Source organism: Pristis pectinata, chromosome 10 (genome assembly GCF_009764475.1).
Source record: "Pristis pectinata isolate sPriPec2 chromosome 10, sPriPec2.1.pri, whole genome shotgun sequence".
In the NCBI taxonomy this organism is placed as follows: Eukaryota; Metazoa; Chordata; class Chondrichthyes; order Rhinopristiformes; family Pristidae; genus Pristis; species Pristis pectinata.
The window spans coordinates 89,745,179-89,768,727 of NC_067414.1; the positions used below are offsets into that span (position 1 = coordinate 89,745,179).

General features: G+C 44.7%; 1 long non-coding RNA gene across 1 annotated transcript in view; it reads right to left on the bottom strand.

The window, feature by feature from the left end:
• Window positions 1-9,144: 9,144 nt before the first annotated feature.
• Window positions 9,145-23,549, bottom strand: part of LOC127575072 (uncharacterized) — a 50,654-nt gene continuing 36,249 nt past the window's right edge. The window contains exons 2-4 of the long non-coding RNA XR_007957003.1: window positions 22,584-22,806; window positions 13,472-13,585; window positions 9,145-9,619 (exon numbers count right to left, since the gene is read on the bottom strand). This is a non-coding gene — a long non-coding RNA (uncharacterized LOC127575072). The remainder of the gene's footprint in view (window positions 9,620-13,471; window positions 13,586-22,583; window positions 22,807-23,549) is intronic.

Sequence of the window (23,549 nt, forward strand, 5' to 3'; positions counted from 1 at the left end):
CAGGCATTTGAGATCAGGAGCTTCCCGGGGCACAGAACTAAAGCTGCTAACTGAACCCATGGAACAGGCTTGTGGGGTTGAATGGCCCGTGTCTGTCATTCACAAGCAAGACATGAGGAATAATTGTATAAATATCTGCTGCCCATGAAGACATTTGGAAGAAAAATCTCTGCAGTTTTGTGGGTTAAATGAGTCACGATTCACTCACTTAACATTATAGAGCCTTCAATCTCCTGAAGCATAAAGCCCACATGTAATTGAACATGTCATAAATCCATTTGAAACCGACATTAATAAGTCCCTCTGTGGATGCCTTAAATGATCTTTGAGGGAGTTTTTACTGTGCACACACACAAAGATAAACACATAGACAGACAGACAGACAGACAGACAGACACACACACACACACACACACACACACACACACAAATACCTACAGACACAGACATATACACACACACAAATACCTATAGACACACACACACACACACACACACACCTACAGACAGACATATACACACACACAAATACCTACAGACACACACACACACACACACACACACACACAAATACCCACAGACACAGACACAAATACCTACAGACACAGACACACACACCTACACAAACACAAACACACACACACACACACACACACAAGCGCACATTCTCACAGATAAACACACAGACACACACATACACAGACACACACATACAGAAACACACAGATATCCAAGCACACACACATGCACACATCCAAGCACACAAATACACACTCACACACACAGACACAATTGCACACACTCTCCATGGGCTCTCCTCATTAAGTATGCGGTTTATATTTAAGAGATGTGAACTTACTCCCATGCCATGTTTAGAATGTTCTGCACTTATTTTTTTGATCAGTTCCATGTGTTTTAATCTTGAGTTTCTCCAGCTTTAACTTTTATCTGACAGCAGTGTACGGATTTCTTTGGAAACGGATCATTTGCCCACACAGTGCTTCCCGGTGAACAACCACCACCCCACAGACTGAAGAGCCGGCTGGGGACCCAGCTGCACACTCCAAATCCTGGCACGCACTCTCACTGGAATGGGGGTCAGTGTCCACAGTGTGATCCATTACATTTCCCATCCTGTCCATATGGTAGGTGCTCAATGAAGACTTCCTCTTGATTGTTCACTCCTCCAGAAAGTGTTTTGGACATAGGAAACATCCACAATGCACTGATGATGGAACTACATGGACTGAACAAAGGGAGGGTGACCACAAAGTGACCCAACCCCAGCCTCTAACATGTAGTTCAAATGATGGGGTGATATTCAGCAGTCCAGGGAGTTTGATCAAGCTCCTTGCTCTGGAGACCAGCAGCCTTCTCTAGCCAACACCTGTCGGTATTTAATACACCATCAACATCTCCGCATCTACTGCTCAGCAGAACTTGGGCTAGAGTTTATTAGTCCTATCGTGACCCAGAGTTCTGAAATTGTTCATACTTATTTTTAAATCTCTCCATGCTCTCATCCCTCCTCAGCTCAGGATTCCTCCTACCCATTAATCTTCCGATATCAGCTCCATAAATTCCGACCTCTTAAGCATGTCCAATGTAAACCTCTCCACCGTTGGTGGCCATGCCTTCAGCTGCCAAAGCCGTAAACTCTGAAATTCCCTCGCTCAATTGCTCTGTCTCCCTTTCACGATGCTCCTTGAAGACTACCTATTTATCAAAGCTGTTCCCTGGCCTGATATTTTCTTGGTGTCAAAATCTACTCACTAATCCATCTGGTGAAGTGTTTCACAGTGTTACTCGAACGCAACTGGTTGATGTTGTGCAGGTTGATGGAGTGTTATCAGCTTGCACAGTGATGGGGAAGAGGTCAAGTTACAGGGCTGGTAATCCAGAGACCTGAGTTCAAGACCCACCACGGCAGCTAATAATCTGGAATAATGATGTACGCAGAACCACTGGATTGTTGTAAGGACCCATCTGGCTCACTCATGCTCTCCATCAAGGAAAAAAATACCAGATCTGGCCTACATGACTCCAAACCAGTGTGGTTGTCCCTCAAATACCCTCTGAAGTGGCCTAGCAAGCCATTTGGTTCTAGCAGGTTTATCCTATACCCAGCTGGGTGGGAGCCTACCTCAATGGAAAAAAAAGTGTAATTCTTTAAACAATTTTAAAATGGTATCAGCCAATTCAAGGCCAGGGCAGTGGAGTTGGGAGAGATGTAGAATGGGTTGCCGCCTCCCTGTGAAATGTCTTACACTAACACAAAAGATCAAGGTCCGCGTCCTTGTGTACATCTGCCTTTCTAATGTAAGATTCAGGCAATCCGTCCCCGAAACCCTACCAGACTGATTCCTGGGATGGCAGGGCTGGCATATTAACATTTCAAAGACATTTGGATGGGTCAAATTGGTCAAATGCAGGCAATGGTACTAGCTCGGACGGGCATCTTGGTTGGCACAGATGAGTTGGGCCAAAGGGGCCTGTTTGGGTGCTGTAATGACTCTGTGTGGAGGAGGTTGGGACATTTAGACTTATGTTCACTAGAAGAAAGAGCGGGGGATCTCACTGAAACCTAAGAAATTCCTACCAGACTGGACAGATTGGATGCAGGAAGGATGTTCCCGATGGGGGACATATCCATGAGCAGGGGTCACAGTCTAAGGATAAGGGATAAGTCATTTAAGACTGAGATGAGAAGAAATCTCTTCTCTCAGAGAGTGGTGAACCTGAGCAATTCTCTGCCAAAGAAAGCAGTTGAAGCCGAATAACTAAATATATTCAAGAGGTTATGTTGTTCTTACGGCTGGAGGGAGTCAAAGGGTATGGGGGGAAAGCTGGAACAGGGTACTGAATTTGGATGATCAACTATGGAATCATTTTGAATGGTGGAGCAGGCTTGAAGGGCCGAATGGCCTATTCCTATTTCCGATGTTCCTAACCCTGTGGCAGCTCATGGAACTGACCACATAAGTCAATCCTAGTCATATTTCCATTTCCTGGCATTAAAGAAATGTGGGTCATTGCTGCCGTGAACTAACAGGAGGTTCACAAGTTTACCATTTGGCCCATCCAGTCCATGCTAACGTTCATTCTCAACGCAAGCCTCCTCTCACCTGACTTCATCTCACCCTGTAGATCCACTCCCACCTGTAGCTGGCCAGCTTTCCCTTGGAACCTGTGATGTCCTGTTTTATAATTAAGAATCCATGGCTACCTGTAACAGTCCACCCATAATTTTCTTCCTGGTGTTGCTTGTACAGAATTGCAGACTCCTTTATGTAGCGAACTAATACTGACTGGAAGGAGGTCTGTCATTGCCCAGAGCTCACTTTGCCAAACTGTGGAGCCGATTCGGAAGTGGCCTGGAGCCAGGGAAGGTTTACAGACTCAACAACTGTTGGAGGGCTTGTTTCTTGGACGAGACAACTATAAATCTGTCCGCTGATTGTAAATGTTGAATTCATTTTGGCCATCTGCTTTCCATCTTCTGCGGAAGCTCTTCTGCATTGCCTTTATAAAACAATAGAGGCTTATGGAGACCATTCGCCCCATTGGTTTTGTTCTAACCCATTGCAAATGTAGCCCAAACCTAATTCCAGTGACCTGTCTCATTCACTGTTTTGCAAAGGAACATTTACCTTTGCTCACACGGGATGTCATTTCCTCTCAGCAACAGTTTTATCACTTGACAAAGAAAACTCTCCAACTAATGGAAGCTTTTCTAAGACATCCAATTGTAATATTGTCCGAGTTTTCTCTCTCAATTAGCAGAGTCCCACAGTCCGGCATTTCACAACTTTTTACATTCCTCTGTTGATACTCTCATTAACTGCCATCATATCTATTGTCTTCTTCACTCCCTCTAACTCCCCACATTACCCACCAAGCGAGGTTTAAAGGTCAGCACAACATTGTGGGCCGAAGGGTCTGTATTGTGCTGTACTGTTCTATGTTCTATGTTCTAACTAGTTGAACTCTCCAACTTATCCCCATGGCAACACTGACCTCACCATGTCAGAGATATTCCCTTTGTCCTACCCACTCCTCCACCACCTTCTCTGCAACCAAAAACTATTTTTCCCCTTTCCCATTTCTGTCGAAGAATCTTTTACCTGAAACGTTTGCTCTGTTTCTCTCTCCACAGATGCTGCCTGACCTGCTGAGTGTTCCCAACATTTTCTGTTTTTATTTCAGATTTCCAGCATCTGCAGTTTTTTTTATTTTCAACATTTTCCAGCTGTCTGACGTAACTGGGTCACTGGAGGTTGTTGCTGGTATTTCCAATGAGTTTAGGAACACATTCTGAAGAAGCATCAGTAAAGGAACTGGAGGAAATTTTCTCAAATCACACTTTAGGGATTATTGTGGTTGTCATGTTACTGGACTTGTAATCCAGTACTAATGACATGCGCTTCAACAGATGGAGAATTTATTAATCACATTCAATTATCTGAAATACACTACTGATGTCAGCAATGAAAGCTATGAAGCCGCCAAGTATTGTTTAAAAGCCTTTCAGGTTTGCTAATGAGAAGGAAACCAGCCAAGCTTACCTGGTCTGGTCAATATTTAGGGAATATTTAAACCAATATCTGAAGTACTGTGTATGGTACTGGTTTCCTTATTTAGGGAAGGATGTTAAAGCATTGGAAGCAGTTCAGAGAAGGTTTACCAGACTGATATCTGGAATGGGCAGGTTGCCTGATGAAGAAAGGTTGGACATGCTAACGTTGTACCTGCTGCAACTTAGGAGAGTGAGAGGGGGGCTTGATGGAAACATATGAGGGGCTTGACAGGGTGAATATGGAGAGGATATTCCTTCTTGTGGGTAAATCTAAAACGAGGGGTCAATGCTTCACAATAAGGGGTCATCCATTTAAGATAGATGAGGTGAAATCTTTTCCCTCAGAGGGTCGCGAGTCTTTGGAACTCTCTCAAAGCAGAGTCCTTGAATATTTATAAGGCAGATAGATTCATGATAAGCAAGGGGGGAGTGAACAGTTGTAGGGGATAGATGGGAATGTCAGGTGACCTACTCGCTGCTAATTTGTATGTTCTCCTGATCTTAGAATTTTATTCTAGGTGTTATTTAGTTACTTGATTATAAATTCCCAAACTGCCACAGTGAGATATGAATTCATGCCCACAAGTTGATAGTTTAGGTCTCCGGTTCTTAAACTGTAAGCTCAACCACCAGGTTACTAGACCCATAAATAAAGCGGAGCGTTTTAAACATGTGGCAGCCAGTTTAGGTCAGTGAGCATAGCGTTGCAGAGTGAACATGTACTGGGGAGCTATCTCAGCCAGAGATTCAACAAATTGATAAACTTGTAAAAAGAAAGGAACCTGGCTGCTTTAGAAGACCCGTCGGAGGTGGAAACCTGCCACCACCAGCTGATTTGGCCTCTCTACAGACTCAGTCCCATGCAGCTGACCACTGATGCCCTCAGAGAAGAAGCTCAGTTGTGTGAGTAGTCGACTGGAGGCCAGTGGTGGAGAGCACCCCTGGTCTCAGGTCAGCTGGTGATGGGCAATCAACAGTTCCTCTCCAACCTCCCTCATATCCAGTGAATAAACACAAGTCTGAATGAGCTATCATCAGTACGTTAATATGGACTCGATGGAGGATGGTGACACGCTTTGGAAGACAGCCAAATTTGAGAAGGATCCTCCATAAAACTCCTTGTTTGACCAAGCTGAGAGTCAGGTGAGAAGGGGCTTCTATAATGGTTGATGGTGTTTCTTGGAGTTGGCATGTGGTGAATATCATATCCATTTTGCCTCTCGATGGGCAGATTCTACATTGAATTCTGGTATCTGGATGGAAATGTTTGAGGAGGATGTTAGTGTGGCAGACAGCAGGGAGATCCCTCTGTAGTTACTGCAGTCCTGAAGATGGTCATAATTACATCCTCATTGAGAGCCTCTGGCATGTTCTCCTCTTCCCAAGTGTGGGAGAAAAAGAATTTGCACCAGAAGTACAAGTTCTTCTTTATTGTCATAGGCTTATGTACCCAGGGTATGCATGCCTTGAAAATTAGCTGGACCTCTCTGCCATGTTTTAACACTTCAGGAGAGGTTTATTTCTGCTTCAGGGGCCTTGTTGTTTTTCAGCTGTTGGATGCCTTCTCCATTCTCTCTCTGGGCCCGTGGTAGGGCCAAGATTGTCACAGATAGTCCACTGTGGGATGGAGTCAAGGACATATTCATCAAAGAGAATCTTGGTTGAACAGGTTTTCAAAGCACTCCTTTTAGGTGGGCGTAGACCATGTCGACGTGCAAGCCGTGATTCTCCAGAAAGGATCAAGCACAGAACCAATCCAAATTGGGGTCAAACAAGACAGCCATTGTGCCAAACTTCTTCTCAACCTTCCTTGCCACAATACTGCACCTTATCATAGAGTCTCAGAACATGGAAACAGTACCTTTGGCCCACCAAGTCCGTTCTGACCATTAAGCGCCCACTTACACGAATCCTACATGAACCCCATTATTATCTCCAGCAAGCTTCCCACTGGAGTGCAGTTAATCTACAGGGGCAGCAGCAAAATGATCAAAGGTTGTTTCTCCATTCCAGAACCAGGATCAACCCAATCTCAGTCATAGAGCCGCAGGACGCAGACAACACCAGGAGGCTGAGCTCCAAACCATTGTTGATACCTTCTGCATAGTACACAAAAGGATACAACTTAATTGGTATTCGTATTGGTTTATTATTATCACTTTTACTGAGGTACAGTGAGAAACTTGTCTTGCATACCGATCGTACAGATCCATTCATTACACAGTGCATTGAGGTAGTACAGGTTAAAAACAATATCAGAATACAGAGTAAAGTGTCACAGCTACAGGGAAGTGTATTGCAGGTAGACAATAAGGTGCAAGGTCATAACAAGAAAGTTGTGAGGTCAAGAGTCCATCTCATCGTATAAGGGAACCGTTCAATAGTCTTATCACAGTGGGATAGAAGCTGTCCTTGAGCCTGGTGGTACGTGACCTCAGGCTCCTGTATCTTCTGCCTGATGGGAGAGGAGAGAAGACAGAATGACACAGATGGGTGGGGTCTTTGATTATGCTGGCTGCTTCACCAAGGCAGTGAGAGGTATAGACAGAGTCCATGGAGGGGAGGCTGGTTTCCGTGATGTGCTGGGCTGTGTCCACAACTCTCTGCAGTTTCTTGCAGTCCTGGACAGAGCAGTTGCCATACCAAGCCGTGATGCATCCTGATAGGATGCTTTCTATGGTGCATCAATAAAAGTTGGTGTCAAAGGGAACATGCCAGATTTCTTTAACCTCCTGAGGAAGTAGAGGCGCTGGTGAGCTTTCTTGGCCATGGCATCTATGTGGTTGGACCAGGCCAGGCTATTGGTAATGTTCACTCCTAGGAACGTGAAGCTCTCAACCCTCTTGACCTCAGCACCATTGACATAGTTAGGTGCATGTACACCGCCCCCTTTCCTGAAGTCAATGACCAGCTCTTTTGTTTTGCCAACATTATCTTGAAGACAATGGTTCTCCAACCTACTTGCCCCTGCCACACCGCTCCCTGCAAACAAGATCCACGGCAACACCTTGTCGACGTTGATCACCTCCTACAGCTGGCGAGCCACCCCTCAATGAAGGTAACATCACCGACAAAACTGATCACCACTCTCAGTGTGCCAGCATGGAGGACTGAAGAACCGAGTAATTGAAAACTTGAGCTGCAGTGATCCCTGACCTCCTGCACATTTCAGAGACATGGGCGATCTGCAGCAGGCACCTTGAAGTAGGGGAGACACCAACCCTCCTCCAAAAAGTCCTCCAAATCTACTGGAAAGAGGCACAGAAGTCTACAGGTCAAGTGCTGCAAGATGGGATTATTACGGATGGGTGCCCGCTGGTTGGTGTGTAACAAAGCCTGCCCCTCTTGCCAATATGTAACTCCAGGCACACATGTTGACTCGTAGCTGCCCTCAGCAATGACCAGACTCATCACTCAATTCAAAAGACAGGAATTGAATAAAAAGATGCTGGCCTTGCTGGACAATGAATAGTGAAAAACTGAGATTTCTCAATTGCGAACTATATTTATGGGGATGTTCCTCAAGGCAGATGTGTCATCAGATGTCAGTGATATGTCAGCTTTAATGGCTGGTTTTCCTACTGATGCAGTGCACTGTGTTACTGGTTCAATCATTGCATTGCTGAGACTGCCTCTGCTGGGATTTGACTGACCCACTTAAGGAAGCGGCAGTCTGACTGACTCTGTCACTCTGCCCGAGAGGAGGCTTCAATACAGTTCATGCCCTGTTGCAGTGGTTGAGAGTTGCCAGGGGAGAGGGGAGGGCATTGAAACTAGCGTGTGAAATATGCATGTTCATCAAGACCTCGCTTGGCTGGCGGTGAGAGGTGCTCCCCCAGTCAGAGCTTTCCTCTACAGACGACACATCACCCCCAAAATACACTGCCCTCAGGACGGCTGAGGTGGGGAAGAAACAGTCACCCACCTCTCTGCAGACTGTGGATTTGCAAAGAGGGTGTGGAGACAGATGCAAGGATCCGTGTCCCGGTTCAGCAGCTGTGTGACAGAGGATTCTCTGATCTACAGGCTGTTCCCAGGGACACACACCGAGACAGACATCAATTGCTGCTGGAAGGTCATTAACTTGATGAAGGACGCCCTTTGGTCTGCCTGAATCTTGTTGGTCTTCCAGCAGAGCAAGACGTCCATAAGGGAATGCTGCCGATTGGCACAGTCCTGGCTGCAGGAGTACATGCAGAGGGACGCACTGAAGCTCGGTGCAGCCAATGCTAAGGCTCTGTGGGGAAGGACCTCAGTTTGGGCTCCTTCCGCTACCGCGCATGGAGGGGCTGAGTCGGGTGGGGAAGCCCCTCAAACATTGAAATGGTGGATCACCTCAGGAGGCCACGTGAGGCAATGGTGATATGGTGTTAAAAAATAAATTAACACTACTGAATATAATGACTATGAATGTAAAAGTATTGCACCATTTCTTCTTTTGTATATATTTTTTATTAAGAATAAAGTTTATTTTTGAAAGAAAAGGGAAATATGCATGTCCCTGCATTGAGTATTGCTTCCAAAGCAAACTGCAAGGATATTGAGCTGATTGGATTGGACTGATTTATTATTGTCACATTTACCGAGATACAGTGAAAAGCTTTTGTTCTGCGTGACATGCAGACGGATCATTCCATACATAATTATACTGAGGTAGTAAAAAGAAGACAGAATGAAGAATATAGTGTGGCAGTTACAGAGAAAGTGCAGTGCAGATAAACAAATAAAATGCAAGGGCCTTGAAGAGGTAGGTTGGGAGATCAGGAGGTCATCCTTTAGCGTATGAGAGGTCCATTCAAAAGTCTTATAACAGCGGGATAGAATCTGTCCTTGACTCTGGTCGTACGTGCTCTCAGGCTTTTGTATCTTCCCCCGACATTGTTTATCCAACAGCTTAAAGACATAGCCCAGGGTGTCCATTGATGATTAAAAAATTGTCATGTGGAGTTGGATATTTTGAGACTTCATGATCCTTTGCCACTGTATGAAAGGCCCGCGTTTATATACTCCACAGATTCTTCAAGAGGCTTAGACAATCAATACCTTTTGGAGAATCAGAGGCATACAGAACCATCAATCTGGTACTAGCCGTAGAAAGAACTAACAGTAAGTTCCACTCTCCTGCTCTTCCCTGAAGTCCCTATAATTTTTTTCTTTTAATCAGAGATTCTATCCTTCTTTTAAAATGTTATTATTGATTCTGCATCCACTGCACATTCAGTCAGTACATTCCATAAGAACATAAGAAATAGGAGCAGGAGTAGGCCAACTGGCCCGTCAAGCCTGCTCCGCCATTCAATAAGATCATGGCTGATCTGGCCATGGTCTCAGCTCCACCTCCCTGCCGTTTCCTCATAACCTTTAATTCCCCTACTATGCAAAGATCTGTCTTAAATATATTTAATGAGGTAGCCTCTACTGCTTCCCTGGGCAGAGAATTCCACAGATTCACTACTTTCTGGGAAAAGCAGTTCCTCCTCATCTCCATTCTAAATCTACTCCCCTGAAGCTAGTTCTAGTCTCACTACCAGTGGAAACAACTTTCCTGCCTCTACCTTATTTATCCCTTTCATGATTTTATGTATTTTATAAGATCCCCTCATTCTTCTGAATTCCAGTGAGTATAGTCCCAGGTGACTCAATCTCTCCTCATAGGCTAACCCCCTCATCCCTGGAATCAACCTGGCGAACCTCCTCTGCACCACCTCCAAAGCCAGTATATCTTTTCTCAAGTAAGGAGACCAGAACTGCACGCAGTACTCGAGCTGTGGCCTCACCAGTACCCTGTGCAGTTGCAGCATATCCTCCCTGCTCTTAAATTCAATCCCTCCGGCAATGAAGGCCAACGTTCCATTTGCCTTCTTGATAACCTGTTGCACCTGCAAACCAACCTTTTGCAATTCATGCACAAGCACTCTCAAGCCCCTCTGCATAACAGCATGCTGCAATCTTTCACCATTTAAATAATATGATCTTCTATTTTTCTTTCCAAAGTGGATGACCTTGCATTTGTCAACATTGTGCTCCATCTGCCAGACCCTTGCCCACTCACTTACCCTATCTATATCTCTCTGCAGACTCCCCACAGCCTCTGCACAATTTGCTTTTCCACTCAATTTAGTGTCATTAGCGAACTTAGATACGCTACACTCGGTCCCCTCTTCAAAATCGTTAAAGTATATCGTGTATAGCTGTGGGCCCAGCACCGACCTCTGTGGCACCCCGCTCACCACTGATTGCCAAACAGAAAAACACACATTTATCCCAACTCTCTGCCTTCTGTTGGCTAACCAATCCTCTATCCATTACCTTAACCCCAACTCCATGCGCCCTTATCTATGGATGTCTTTTATGCGGCACCTTATCAAACGCCTTTTGGAAATCTAAGTATATAACATCTACCTGTTCCCCTTATCGACTGTGCTCATTATATCCTCAAAGAACTTCAGTAAGTTTGTCAAACAGGACCTGCCCTTCCTGAATCCATGCTGTGTCTGCCTGATGGAACCATTTCTATACAGATGTCTCACTATTTCTTCCTTAGTGATAGCCTCAAGCATTTTCCTGATTACAGACATTAAGCTTACAAGCCTATAGTTACGTGCCTTCTACCTACATCCTTTTTTAAACAGTGGTATGACATTTGCTGTCTTCCAATCATCTGGGACCTGTCCAGAGTCCAGAGGATTTTGGTAAATTATCACAAATGCCTCTACTATAACTTCTGCCATTTCTTTCAGTACCCTGGGATGCATCCCATCAGGACCAGGGGACTTGTCTACCTTTGGGCCCACTAGTTTGCTCAGCACTACCTCTTTAGTGACAGTGATTGTATCGAGGTCCTCACCTCTCATCACATCCATAACATCTCTCTTTGGCTTGTTAGACATGTCTTCCACCGTGAAGACAGACACAAAATAGTCGTTCAACACCTCGGCCATTTCCACATTACCCAATATTAATTCCCCTTCTCATCTTCCAAGGGACCTACGTTTACTTTAGCCACCCTTTTCCACTTTATATAATTATAGAAACTTTTACAATGTGTTTTTATATTCTGTGCTAGTTTACTTTCATAATCTATCTTCCTTTTCTTTATTGCTTGCTTTGTGGTTCTTTGTTGTTTTTTAAAGTTTTCCCAATCTTCCAGTTTCCCACTAGTCTTGGCGATTTTGTATGCATGAGCTTTTAGCTTGATGACTTCTTTTATTTCCTTAGTTATCCAAGGCTGGCTCTCCCCACCCTTCCTGTCCTTGCTTTTAACTGGAATATACTTTTGTTGAGCACCATGAAAAATCTCTTTGGAAGTCTTCCACTGTTCTGCAACTGTCCCACCATATAGCTTGTATTTCCCGATCTACGCTAGCCAACTCCTCCCTCATCCCGTTGTAGTCTCCCTTGTTTAGGCATAATACACTGGTTTTAGATCAACTATTGCACCCTCCATTTGTATGAGAAATTCAATCATACCATGATCACTCTTTCCAAGAGGATCCCTAACTACAAGATCCTTAATTTTACCTGTTTCATTGCGGAGGACCAGATCTAAGATAGCATTTCCCTTGTAGGTTCACTAACATGCTGTTCAAGAAAGCTATCACAGATGTATTCTATGAAATCCTCCTCAAGACTGCCTCAACCAATTTGATTCGCCCAATCTATGGGCAAGTTAAAGTCCCCCATGACAACTGCCTTTCCATTCTTACATGTATCAGATATTTCTTGGTTTATTGCCTGTGCCACTGTAATGTTATTATTTGGTGGCCTATAGACAACTCCCACCAGTGATTTTTTCTCTTTACTATTCCTAATCTCTACCCAGATGGATTCAACATTCTGCTCCTTAGTTCTTATATTGTCTCTCAATATCACCCTGATCTCATCTTTAATTAAGAGCACTACCCCACCTCCCTTACCTTCCTGTTTATCTTTCCACATTACCTGATACCCTTGGATATTTAATTCCCGATCATCTCCACCCTGCAACCAGGTTTCCGTAATGGCCACTGAATCATACCCCTTTGTGCTGATTCATCCCACAAGTTCACTGACCTTGTTTTGAATACTACGGGCATTCAGATAAAGTGCCCTTACACTCATTGTCCTTTTAAAATCTAGTAATGCTTGTGTCTTTTGCATTTGACTTTTCTGTTCGTCACTCTTTTCTAACTTTTGCTTTGGTCTCTGCATTGCACCCCTCCCCCCGCACCCCCCCATCCCGCCACCCCGTCTTTCTGCATGGATTCCAGCTCATACCAACACACTGCCTAGAAAAAGTTCTCCTAATCTTCCTTGGGTTTGTATGCCAAGTATTCTAAACATGCATCCACTGATCACCAAGCCTTCTGCCAGTAGGAATAGTTTTTCCTCAAAATTCATCTCCAGTCGGTAACGCTAATTGTGCTTTATACTGATGCTGGCACAATGTATTCCATTTCTGAAGGATAGTTCTGTTTAAACTCATGGTATTGAATTTCAGGCAGCGTGGAAAGTGCTGCTGTTATTTTAAAAGGCATTTAGCATCAACAACCTGGGAGGAAGCTGGGCACTGCAAAATCCCACAAACAGCAATAAGGTGACTTGCTGATGAGACAGGAAGCAATTACCAGGGCTCCAAAAGTATTTTGACAAACTGTAGAGTATTTTTTTATAACTTATTTATTCATTAAGCATCCCTGGCAATGCCCTGTGTTTATATATTCCCTTTCATTTGTGGTTTTTTTGTTTTAGTTTGGTGAGTTGTTTTCTATTAGCACTTGGCAAAATTGGATATTGTCAGTCACTTAAAAATTCTCAAGAAATGCATAACTAATTTGGAATCAGTACGAGCAACAACTGCAGGCTAATTGAAGTTTTACTCTGTGTAGTTCTTTGGCAGAATCTTAATGTTCTTACCAGTAATTGTGAACACTGTTTGTTGTTCCACCCAACGATTTTCACCATCACTGACTTGTGCATTCCACAAACAAGTGGTGCAAATGTGCACTTCCAAAATCACATACAGCAGTCCTAAAGCAAAACGAATGAAGTAAATTTTGCGTAGTTGATATTTATTGCTGGTAGGGATTTATTGGTGAAAACAATTTATGAACCATCTTCTGGGGTGTGTTTCTTCAGTGTTTTATCAGTTAAAATTGCAAAAATTCAATCCTTTCCATCCCTGGGTGCGCCTAATAAGGTGGTGTTGTGCCCCTCCTTGAATCACTGCAGTCCTTCTGGTGAAGGTGCTCCCAAGGTGCTGACAAGTAGGGATTTTGACCCAGCAGTGACTAAGCCAGGACGGTGCATGACACAGAGGAGGGACACCAGCCTCCCCTCCTTGGACTCTGTCTTTACCTCTCGTTGTCTTGGCGAAGCAGCCAGAATAATCAAAGACCCCACCCATCCGGGACATTCTCCCTTCTCTCCTCTTCCATCGGGTAGAAGATACAGGTGCCTGAGGGCACGTACCACCAGACTTAAGGACAGCTTCTACCCCACTGTGATAAGACTACTGAATGGTTCCTTTATACGATGAGATGGACTCTGACCTCACGATCTACCTTGTTGTGACCTTGCACCTTATTGCACTGCACTTTCTCTGTAGCTGTGACACTTTATACTATTACTGTTTTTACCTGTACTACCTCAATGCATTTTGTACTAACTCAATGTAACTGCACTGTGTAATGAAATGACCTGTACGACCAGTTTGTAAGACAAGCTTTTCACTGTACCTCGGTACAAGTGACAATAATAAACCAATACCAATACCAATACTTCCACTTATATAGTACAGAGTAAAACAGCCCAAGGAGTTTCACAGGCACCAAACAAATTTCAGGCAGGTGACCTAAAGCTTGGTCAAAGAGATGGGCTTTAAGAAACATTTAAACAGAGTTAACAAGACAAAGCAACAGTTGTGAATTTCTGGGTAGATATTACATCCAAATATGGCATGAAGTAGCCTTCAGGAAGTCTAAGTTTATTCCATATCTGGCAGATGAATACCATGATAGCAGTATTTTCAAATAAATCCTTCAATCGCGCGTGTGGAGTAAAATCAACAAGCTTCAGCACTTCTGAATAAAGAATGGTTAACAGCTCTGAGTCCTCCAAACCTCTCAACTGAAGGTCGGGCTCCAAGCACAATTAATAAAACCCATCAGCACAGAATGGCACCCAGCGCAAGTTTTATGTGTTTATTGCGCAATATTCCTGTTCTTTTTTAATGGAATGACAGGAAATTTACTTTAAAGAAAAAGCCAGCTCTTGAGTTTTGCAATGACAGTTCAGTTCCATCAATGTGTCTGTGTATTTATAAATATTTAAGCACAGATAGGCCTTCTTTGCCTTGGAACCGAGAGATTTGGGTTTCATCTTGCCTCTGGAACATATCTGTGGTGCTGCAATAGATTCCTGAGTTAGGCGGATGGCAAGCGTGGTGAGTTCTGATCGATACAAAGTGGGCTGTTGCCACCCTTCCCACTCTCAATGTCAGCAGTGGCAAGATGTTAAACAAACAATAAAAGTCGGAAGTTCAGAACCAAGCAGTCTTCCGTCAGTCCTGACCTCTGTCCATCTCACCTCACAAGGCCCCTCATTTGAGTGATTTCTCAAACTTTTGCCCCATGTGGTGTCCTTCTCCCAGCTTCACATCCCTCACATGTCATGATCTACTGGCCCTTTTAGTGGAGTGTCCTCCCAGTCTCCAACTCCTCCCACATGATCTGCTAACCCTTTCAGTGGGGTTTCCTTCTCCCAGCCTCCAATCCCTCCCACTTCATGGTCTATTGACCATTTTACTGGAGAGATCTTCTCCCTGCTTCTATCTGCCCTACATTCCAACTCCCTGGATGTGCTCCATTTCTCACCGGTTTCTATCCTCCCCATTTGGTAATTGGTTTATTATTGTCACAGTGAAAAGCTTTATTTGCATGCCATCCGGGCAGGTCATGTCTTTTCTTACTAGAGCACAACATCATTGTCTACTGGCACCTCTGAAAATTATACGGCACTAAAATGCAGGAAGGCAGAGTCAGCGTCATTGAGGAGGGGCCGAAGTGGCCTTTAGGCCTGAACCATCCGGACACCAAATGTTTCCTTAAGCAAGGTCTTACTTTTCTAAGCATCATTCTCTGTAGACGGTATGAGTTATAACCAATCAGAAGGAAGGGAAAACCCGGTTACACCCAGCAGGGTCTTCAATAATCAAAACCACTCAACTCCTGAAGCTCTTTGAACAAAGCCACAAAGGGTAAGGGAGAGGGCCAGGTATCACCATTACACCATGAAATTTATTGGTTGGATCTTTGAACAACACTTAACATCTCTGAGCAGGTAAGAGAAAGCAGAAACTCCACAAGAAGAGTTGCAGTTGATTTTTAATTTGCTCTCACGACCTGTGAAGAATTGATGAGGTGGCATTTGTTTCTCCCTCCTGTTTGCCCGAAGCATACTAACAACCTCTCCAGAGTCACCCAAAGGTCAGACTAAGTACGAATGACAGGAACATGTCTTTAAGGACATTTATGAACCATTTGTTTTTAATGAGAATCCAGCAGCTTTCCTGGACTGTAATTTATTGAAGTAAATCTCAGAACTCATAGCAATGACACCACAATCTCACCACCTTTGGAATTCCTAACCGCTTGGCTGCTGTAACTCATGGAAACAAGACTCATGACCTTGCTAAGCTTAATCATAACTTTCATATCATAACTTATGCCAGTTCTTCTACCCGATCTAGGAAAGAACAGAACCTTCAGATATCCACAAGTACTGTCCTGAAGTAGTCAGATGTGCCTTTGCCTGGAATGAGGCAACAGGCTAAGGTATGTGCAACCATTTTACAGTTACCCCTGATGAAAAGGCTTCAAAATGAAGCATAACTGTTTCTCTTTCTGCAGATGCTGCCTGACCTGCTGAGAATTCCCAGCATTTTCTGTTTTATTGCAGATTTCCAGCATCCACACTGTTCTGGTTTTCATGAACTTTGCTCTGCTAGGTTCGATTGCGGGAGGAATACTGACATGCTTTGCTGACCCCCTGCTTTATTCAAGCTACGCCACAGCATCCTTAAATAGGCAACTCAGTTTGATGCCTTGTCTCGGTCTAACAATGTGGCTGTTGAATGGAAGTGTTAGTCTAGTCCCTGAACAAGTCTGAACCCAAAATGTCATGATCCGGAAGCAAGAATCTTCTCAAGGAATACACAAAGCGCTGGAGGAACACAGTGGGTCAGGCAGCATCTATGGAAGGAAATGGACAGTCAACATTTCAGGGTGAGACCCTTCATTTGAATCTTTTCAACGGGTTAGCTGTCAAAATGACTACTGCTGTGTATGGTTCTTACATATTGCTCAGAGGGGAAGCCTGTGACCAGTGGTGTGACACAGGGATTGCTTCTGGTTTTGTCATCTAGATTGACGATTTGGACGAGAATGCAGTTGGCATGTTTAGTAAGTTTGCAAATGACACTAAAACCGGTGGCATGGTGGACAGTGAAGAAGATTATCTAAGATTACAATGGGACCTTGATCAACTGGTGGGCCTAGGAATGGAGTTTAATTCAGATCAATGTGAGGTGTTGCAGTTTGGTAAGGCAAACCGGGACCAGGACTCACACTGTAAATGGTAGGGCCCTGGGGAGTGTTGTGGAACAGAGACACCTAGGGGTGCAGATAGGGGTTCCTTGAAAGTGGTGACACAATTAGACAGGGTGATGGAGAAGTACTGAGCCTTCACTCTCTGGCTTGTGTTCCTGTTACTCTACAGACCATACACTGAATCATATTGCTGCCCATGGCCCTACCTTTATAATTCCAGTGGGCAGAAGAGATCTGATGGAGGTTCTACATGTAAAATTATCGCTTCAGGTTGCATAGGCCAAGCTTGTCCTCCTTCTAGTGTAGAAGACAGTTGGGTCTTTAATTTGCTCATAGAGTCATCCAGCACAGAAACAGGCCCTTCAGCCCAGTGACACTACGATGACCATCAAGCACCTATTTACAGTCATCCTACCCTAATCCCATTCTATTTAGAGTATTGCATGCAATTCTGGTCACCTCACTATAGGAAGGATGTCGAGGCTTTAGAGAGGGTGCAGAGGAGGTTTACTGGGAATTAGAGGGCATGTGCTATCAGGAGAGGCTGGACAGACTTGGCTCTTTTCTCTGGAGCAGCAGAGGCTGAGGGATGATCTGTTGGGAGTGTATAAAATTATGAGGGGCATAGACAGAGTGGGCAAGCAATATCTTTTTCCCATTATTGAGCGATCCAATACCAGAAGGCATGCATTTAAGGTGAGAGGGGGTAGGTTCAGAAGAGACGTGAAGGGTAAGTTTTTTACTCAGAGAGTGGTGGATGCCTGGAATACGTTGCCTGATAGGGTGGTGGAGGCAAATTCATTGGGGGCTTTTAAGACGGGCTTGGATGGGCACATGAATGAGAGGAAAATGGAGGGATATGGGCAATCAGTAGGTAGGAGGGATTAGTTATATCGGCACAACATTGTGGGCCGAAGAGCCTGTTCTGTGCTGTTCTATGTTCTCCCCACATCCCCTCAATGCCCTCTGGATTCTATTACTCACTTAGACACTACAGGCAGTTAACAAGGCCTGTCAATCAACATGTCTTTTAGGAAGTGGGAGGGAAACCAGAGCACCTGGAGGAATCCCATGCAGTCACAGGAAAACCACAGTAAGACAAATTTGATTGAGTTTTTTGAAGAAGTAACCAAGAAGGTCGATGAGGGCAGGGTGGTAGACATAGTCTATATGGACTTCAGTGAGGCCTCTGATAAGGCTCCGCATGGTAGGCTGCTATGGAAAGTTAGATCGCATGGGATCCAGGAGAGCTAGCTCATTGGATGCAGAATTGGTTTGATGGTAGGAAGCAGAGGGTGATGGCGGAAGGTTGTTTTATGGACTGGACGCCCTTGACTAGTGGTGTTCCCCAGGGCTCGGTGCTAGGCCCATTGCTATTTGTCATCTATATCAATGACTTGGATGAGAAGGTACAATGGTAGGTAAGTTTGCAGATGACACTACAATAGGTGGTATCATTGACAGTGAAGATCATTATCAGGATTTGCAGAAGGATCTTGATCAGCTGGGTAAGTGGGATGAGGAATGGCAAATGGAGTTTAATTCGGATAAGTGTGAGATATTGCATTTTGGGAAGACAAATCAGGGTAGGACATTCGCAGTCAACAGTAGGGCCCTGGGGTGTGTTGTGGAACAGAGGGACCTAGGAGTACAAGTACATGGTTCCCTGAAAGTGCAGTTGCAGGTAGACAGGGTGGTGAAGAAGGCATTTGGCACGCTGGCCTTCATCAGTCAAAGCATTGAGTACAGAAGTTGGGATGTTATGCTGCAGTTGTACAAGACATTGGTGAGGCCACATTTGGAACATTGTGTTCAGTTTTGGTCACCCTGCTGTAGGAAGGATGCTATTAAGCTGGAAAGAGCGCAGAGGAGATTTACCAGGATGTTGCTGGGACTTGAGGGACTCAGTTATAGAGCGAGGTTGAGCAGGTTGGGACTGTTTTCATTGGAGTGTAGGAGTATGAGGGGTGATCTTATAGAGGAGCATAAAATCATGAGGGGCATAGATAGGGTGAATGTACACAGTCTTTCTCCCAGGGTCAGGGAATCCAGAACTAGAAGGCATAGTCTTAAGGTGAGAGGGGAGAGATTTAATAGGAACCTGAGAGGCAGCTTTTTCACCCAGAGGGTGGTCAGTTATGGAATGAGCTGCCAGAGGAAGTGGTTGAGGCAGGTACTGTACACTAACAACATTTAAAAGGTACTTGGACAGATGCATGGATAGGAAAGGTTTAGAGGGATATGGGCCAAACACAGGCAAATGGGACTAGCTTGGATGGGAATCTCGGTCGGCACGGACCAGCTGGGCAGAAGGGCCTGTTTCCGTGCTGCATGACTCTATGACCAGTCGGGGAGAGGGTCAGGATTGAACTCGGGTCACTGGAGCTGTGAGGGACCAGCTATACTAGTTGCACCTTAGTAACATCCCGAGCCCTTAATCGATTGGTCGGACAGAAAACATTTGTTCTGGTGGTGGCTCCAGAAGGCCTTAAAATTTAAGCTGGGCCATTCAGGGATAAGGTCAGGAAGCACTTGTTTGCACACTTGTTTGCACACATACATTGGTGGAAAACTGGAACTCTCGGTCCCCAAGAAATGCCGAGTTTCAGGCGACTGAGACTGGTGAAATTTTATTATGACTGATGTAACTCTAGTGGGTAAACAAATTGGGGTCCAGATCAACCACAATCTAATTGAATGGGCTTGTGGGGCAGAACTCTTGTGGCACTGCCTGAAGGGGAGGTTTTGGCAGGTACTCTCACAACATTTAGCAAGCATCCAGATAAGCACTTGAATCATCCAGGCATAGAAGGCTACTGACCAAGTGCTGGTAAATGGGATTAGTACAAATGGTTACTTTATGGTCGGTATTATTGGATTTGACTGTGTTAAGTAGTTTTTTTTTAACATATATAGTGTTTAATACACCTCAAGTAGCTGCACAAGGAATGGCCGCTTCCTAGCTTATTGGTCCGTCCATCAGGTGAATACGTGTTTTCTCATTGGTTGGTTTGGCCACAGGTATCTAATAGGTTTCTTGATTGGACTATTATTAGCTAAGGAGTACCTCTTATCTCAGGTATAAAAGGTGTCATTTTTTGTTAATCACTCTCTTGGCCCTAGCTCATCTTTAGTTCCTTTTGTCTTGGCTTATCTCCCAGTAGTAAAGCCAGTGCCATGTGCTCTGTGACTGTTTCTTTGTTTTAAACTTTTCCAATTAAACTTTGTGAAGCACCATGTTGTTTTCAACTCATTCCTGGACTCCTGCAAGAGCCTGCTGATTCGAAAATAACCGGATCCGATAGCATGGACATAGTGGACCGAAGAATCTGTTGTATCAGCAGGTTGATGTGATGGCGGCAGAGGTGGAGGTGGGCAGATTGGGTGGCGGCCAAGTCCACACAGCATCTGGAAGGCAGAACACCTTCATCTGAGTTGTCCATCATACCACCTCCCCAAAAATCCAGCAAGCAGCAGGACCTTGGCTGGATCTTGAGTCAAAGACATTCAGGTAGGTGGAGAGTTGGAGAGCTTTTGGAGGGATTTTCAAACCTTACAGCCTTGGCAGCTGAAGGCCTGGCTGTCAAGCCACCTCATGTCATTTTTCTGTCTCTCACCAGCCATGCAACAAGTTGGTAGCAGCTCTAGCAGAAACAGGACTTATGGCCTGTAGACTACTCCTGTCCAACACCTGGTTTAAGCCATTTGGGATGGAGATGAGGGGATGTTTCTTGCCCAGATGGATGTAAATCTGTGGAATTCTACCCAAGTGAGGGTGGACACTCCGTTTTGAGCATATTCAAGGCTAGGATCAATGGATACTTGGATATAGGGGATATGGTAATCAATGGGAAAATGAACAGTCTCACCATGATCTGATTGATTGACAGGGCAGGCTCAAGAGGCCACATAATCTCATTCTGCTCCCATTCCACGCCCTAATTTGAATAGGTAGCAGTGACATTGCCGTGAGGTCCACTTTCCAGGCACAATAGAGAAAGGCCTGCTGGTTGCCATGCTTGGAATTCTAGTTTGCCTCGAAGGACCACAGTATCATCTTGGCTATGTTCACGGGATGGTTGCCTTTGGGTGAGAAGGTTTAAGATCAACCTTACCGTAGCAGTTCTACTTCTCCAATACTGAAAATTCTGGGAGAATTTAACTCAGGATTCAAATTTCTGAAACAAGTCCGTCTTGTTCTGCAGGGGAGGGAGGGAGATCAGGAAAAGTAGGCTGGCTGGCTCTCCTGGGGTCTCCAGAAATGAAAGATTAATATCCAGGTCAATGTTGGGAGTTTATCAGATAAAAGCATTACAAGGTAGTTAATAACCTTAATGTCAGTTGTAATGGCGAGCACAACAGCTGGGATTTCCTAAGAATCCGCTTGCATTTTCCTCCATGACTTAAGGAAACTTGGGACTCCTGTCTAACCTATGATTGCTAGGCCCAGGGCCATTGAGCTGGACACAAGTCATCTTCTGCAACCAATAAGCACGTCCAGGCATAAATCATCACTGACGATGAAGTCATGAGTTAAACTGGAAGTTTATGTTAATTTTGGAGACACGAGAGACTGCAGATGCTGGAATCTGGAGCAACACAGAGTCTGGAGGAGGAACTCAGCAGGTCGAGCAGCATCTGTGGGAGGAAAGGAATTGTCGACGTTTCGGGTCGAAACCCTGACGCAGGGTCCTGATGCAGGGTTTCAACCTAAAACGTCGACAATTCCCTTCCTCCTGCAGATGCTGCTTGACCTGCTGAGTTCCTCCAGCAGATTGTTTGTTGCTTCATGTTAATTTTGCTGTATTTAAGATTGAAGAGGCATGCAGCTGCCCACTGCAGCAGTTCAGTTTAGGTAAAATAGGCCAAAAGCAATGTTGACAAATCAAAGAAAAGGTGTGTAAAGGGTAATAGGAATTAGACGTTGTGACTGCTCTCATAGTCAAGGCTCCGAGTGATCAGGACCAGGGTCCAGCTACCTGGTTCAGTGTCATGTGGATTGCATGAAGCCAGTGCTCCCTCTGCTGGGACAACTGAGACAGCTCCGAGCTGCTTCACATCAGGACTGCACCACCCTGGTCAAGCTCTGGGGACACGAGCCATCAAAAGAGCCACGTTAATAATGGTCTCGGAAAATGAACACCTTTGCCGGTGGTTCGAAAACTCTGCCGAAAATAACTTGCAAGGCTGTGGGGAAACTGGGGAAGTAGGTCCGATAGGATTCAATGGGAGGAATGGCCTCCTTCTGTACAGTTGCAATCCTTCGACTTTAAGATCCCATGAAGGTGCAGTGGCTGGCAATAGCATGAGTACAGACTTTGTATCAGGTTTTGTGGGGGTGGTGTTTGTGAGGTGCCTGTAATCAGAGTGCCTTGAGTAGTGAATGGGCAAGGAAAGTAAATAACTAACAGGGAACCTACCTGAGTCAGGTTCTCTGCACCAGGCTGGGACCCGCTGAAGGAAGATCTCCTTTAAGTTAAGCACCAACAAGCTTATGTTGTGGAGTATCTTGCCTAAAGATGGAGGTCCATTCCCATGTAAACGAAACTCTTGGCCATGGCATTGTACATTGCTGAACGTCAAGACGTGAATCCAGTCTCCATCATATGAAGAACCCAGAATAAAAACTACTGACTTCACGATCTAGAACATAAGTACTTGATGTCAGCTGTTTTTCACAGAAGTTGGATCACTTAGCACACAAAAAAATACATGCTACTACATGAACTAGGCACCTGCATTTCTGCACTGCCCCCACAACCTGCAGACATTGCAAAGCACTTTACAGGCGAAGGAGTTTTTGAAGTGTGGACATCACGAGTTCAATGGTCCAGAAAGCCGACAGGTGTACAGGAAAGTGCAGTGGCAAAATTGAGAAGGTGTTAAAAAGAAGGGGTGAAAAATATTGGCAAATAACAGCAAAGAAAACCTGAAGTTGTTCTATTAACACATTAAAAAAGTCAGGGGGTAACTGAGGAAAGAGTAGGGCCCATCAGAGGCCAAAAAGTGACCTGCTTGTCAAGGCAAAAGCCGAGGGTATGGTTCTTAATAAATAGTTTGCATCGGAAGAGAATGATGCGGACTTGTAATAAAGAAGAGCTGTAAAAAATAACATATGAATGAAAAATAGAAAGAGAGGAAATAGGACAGTGATGCATTTTTGGAAGTCAAGTAGGGGTTAGACATGTACAGTAAATGGTAAGGTGCCAAGGAATGTTAATGAACAGAGGGACCTTGGTTCAAGTCCATAGTTCCCTGAAGGTGGCACATAGGTAGAGTGGTGAAGAAGGCATATGGCATGCTTGCTTTCATAAGTCAGGGCACAGAAAATAGAAGTTGTGATGTTAGACCGTACTTGTGAGTATTGTGTAAAGTTCTGGATGGCA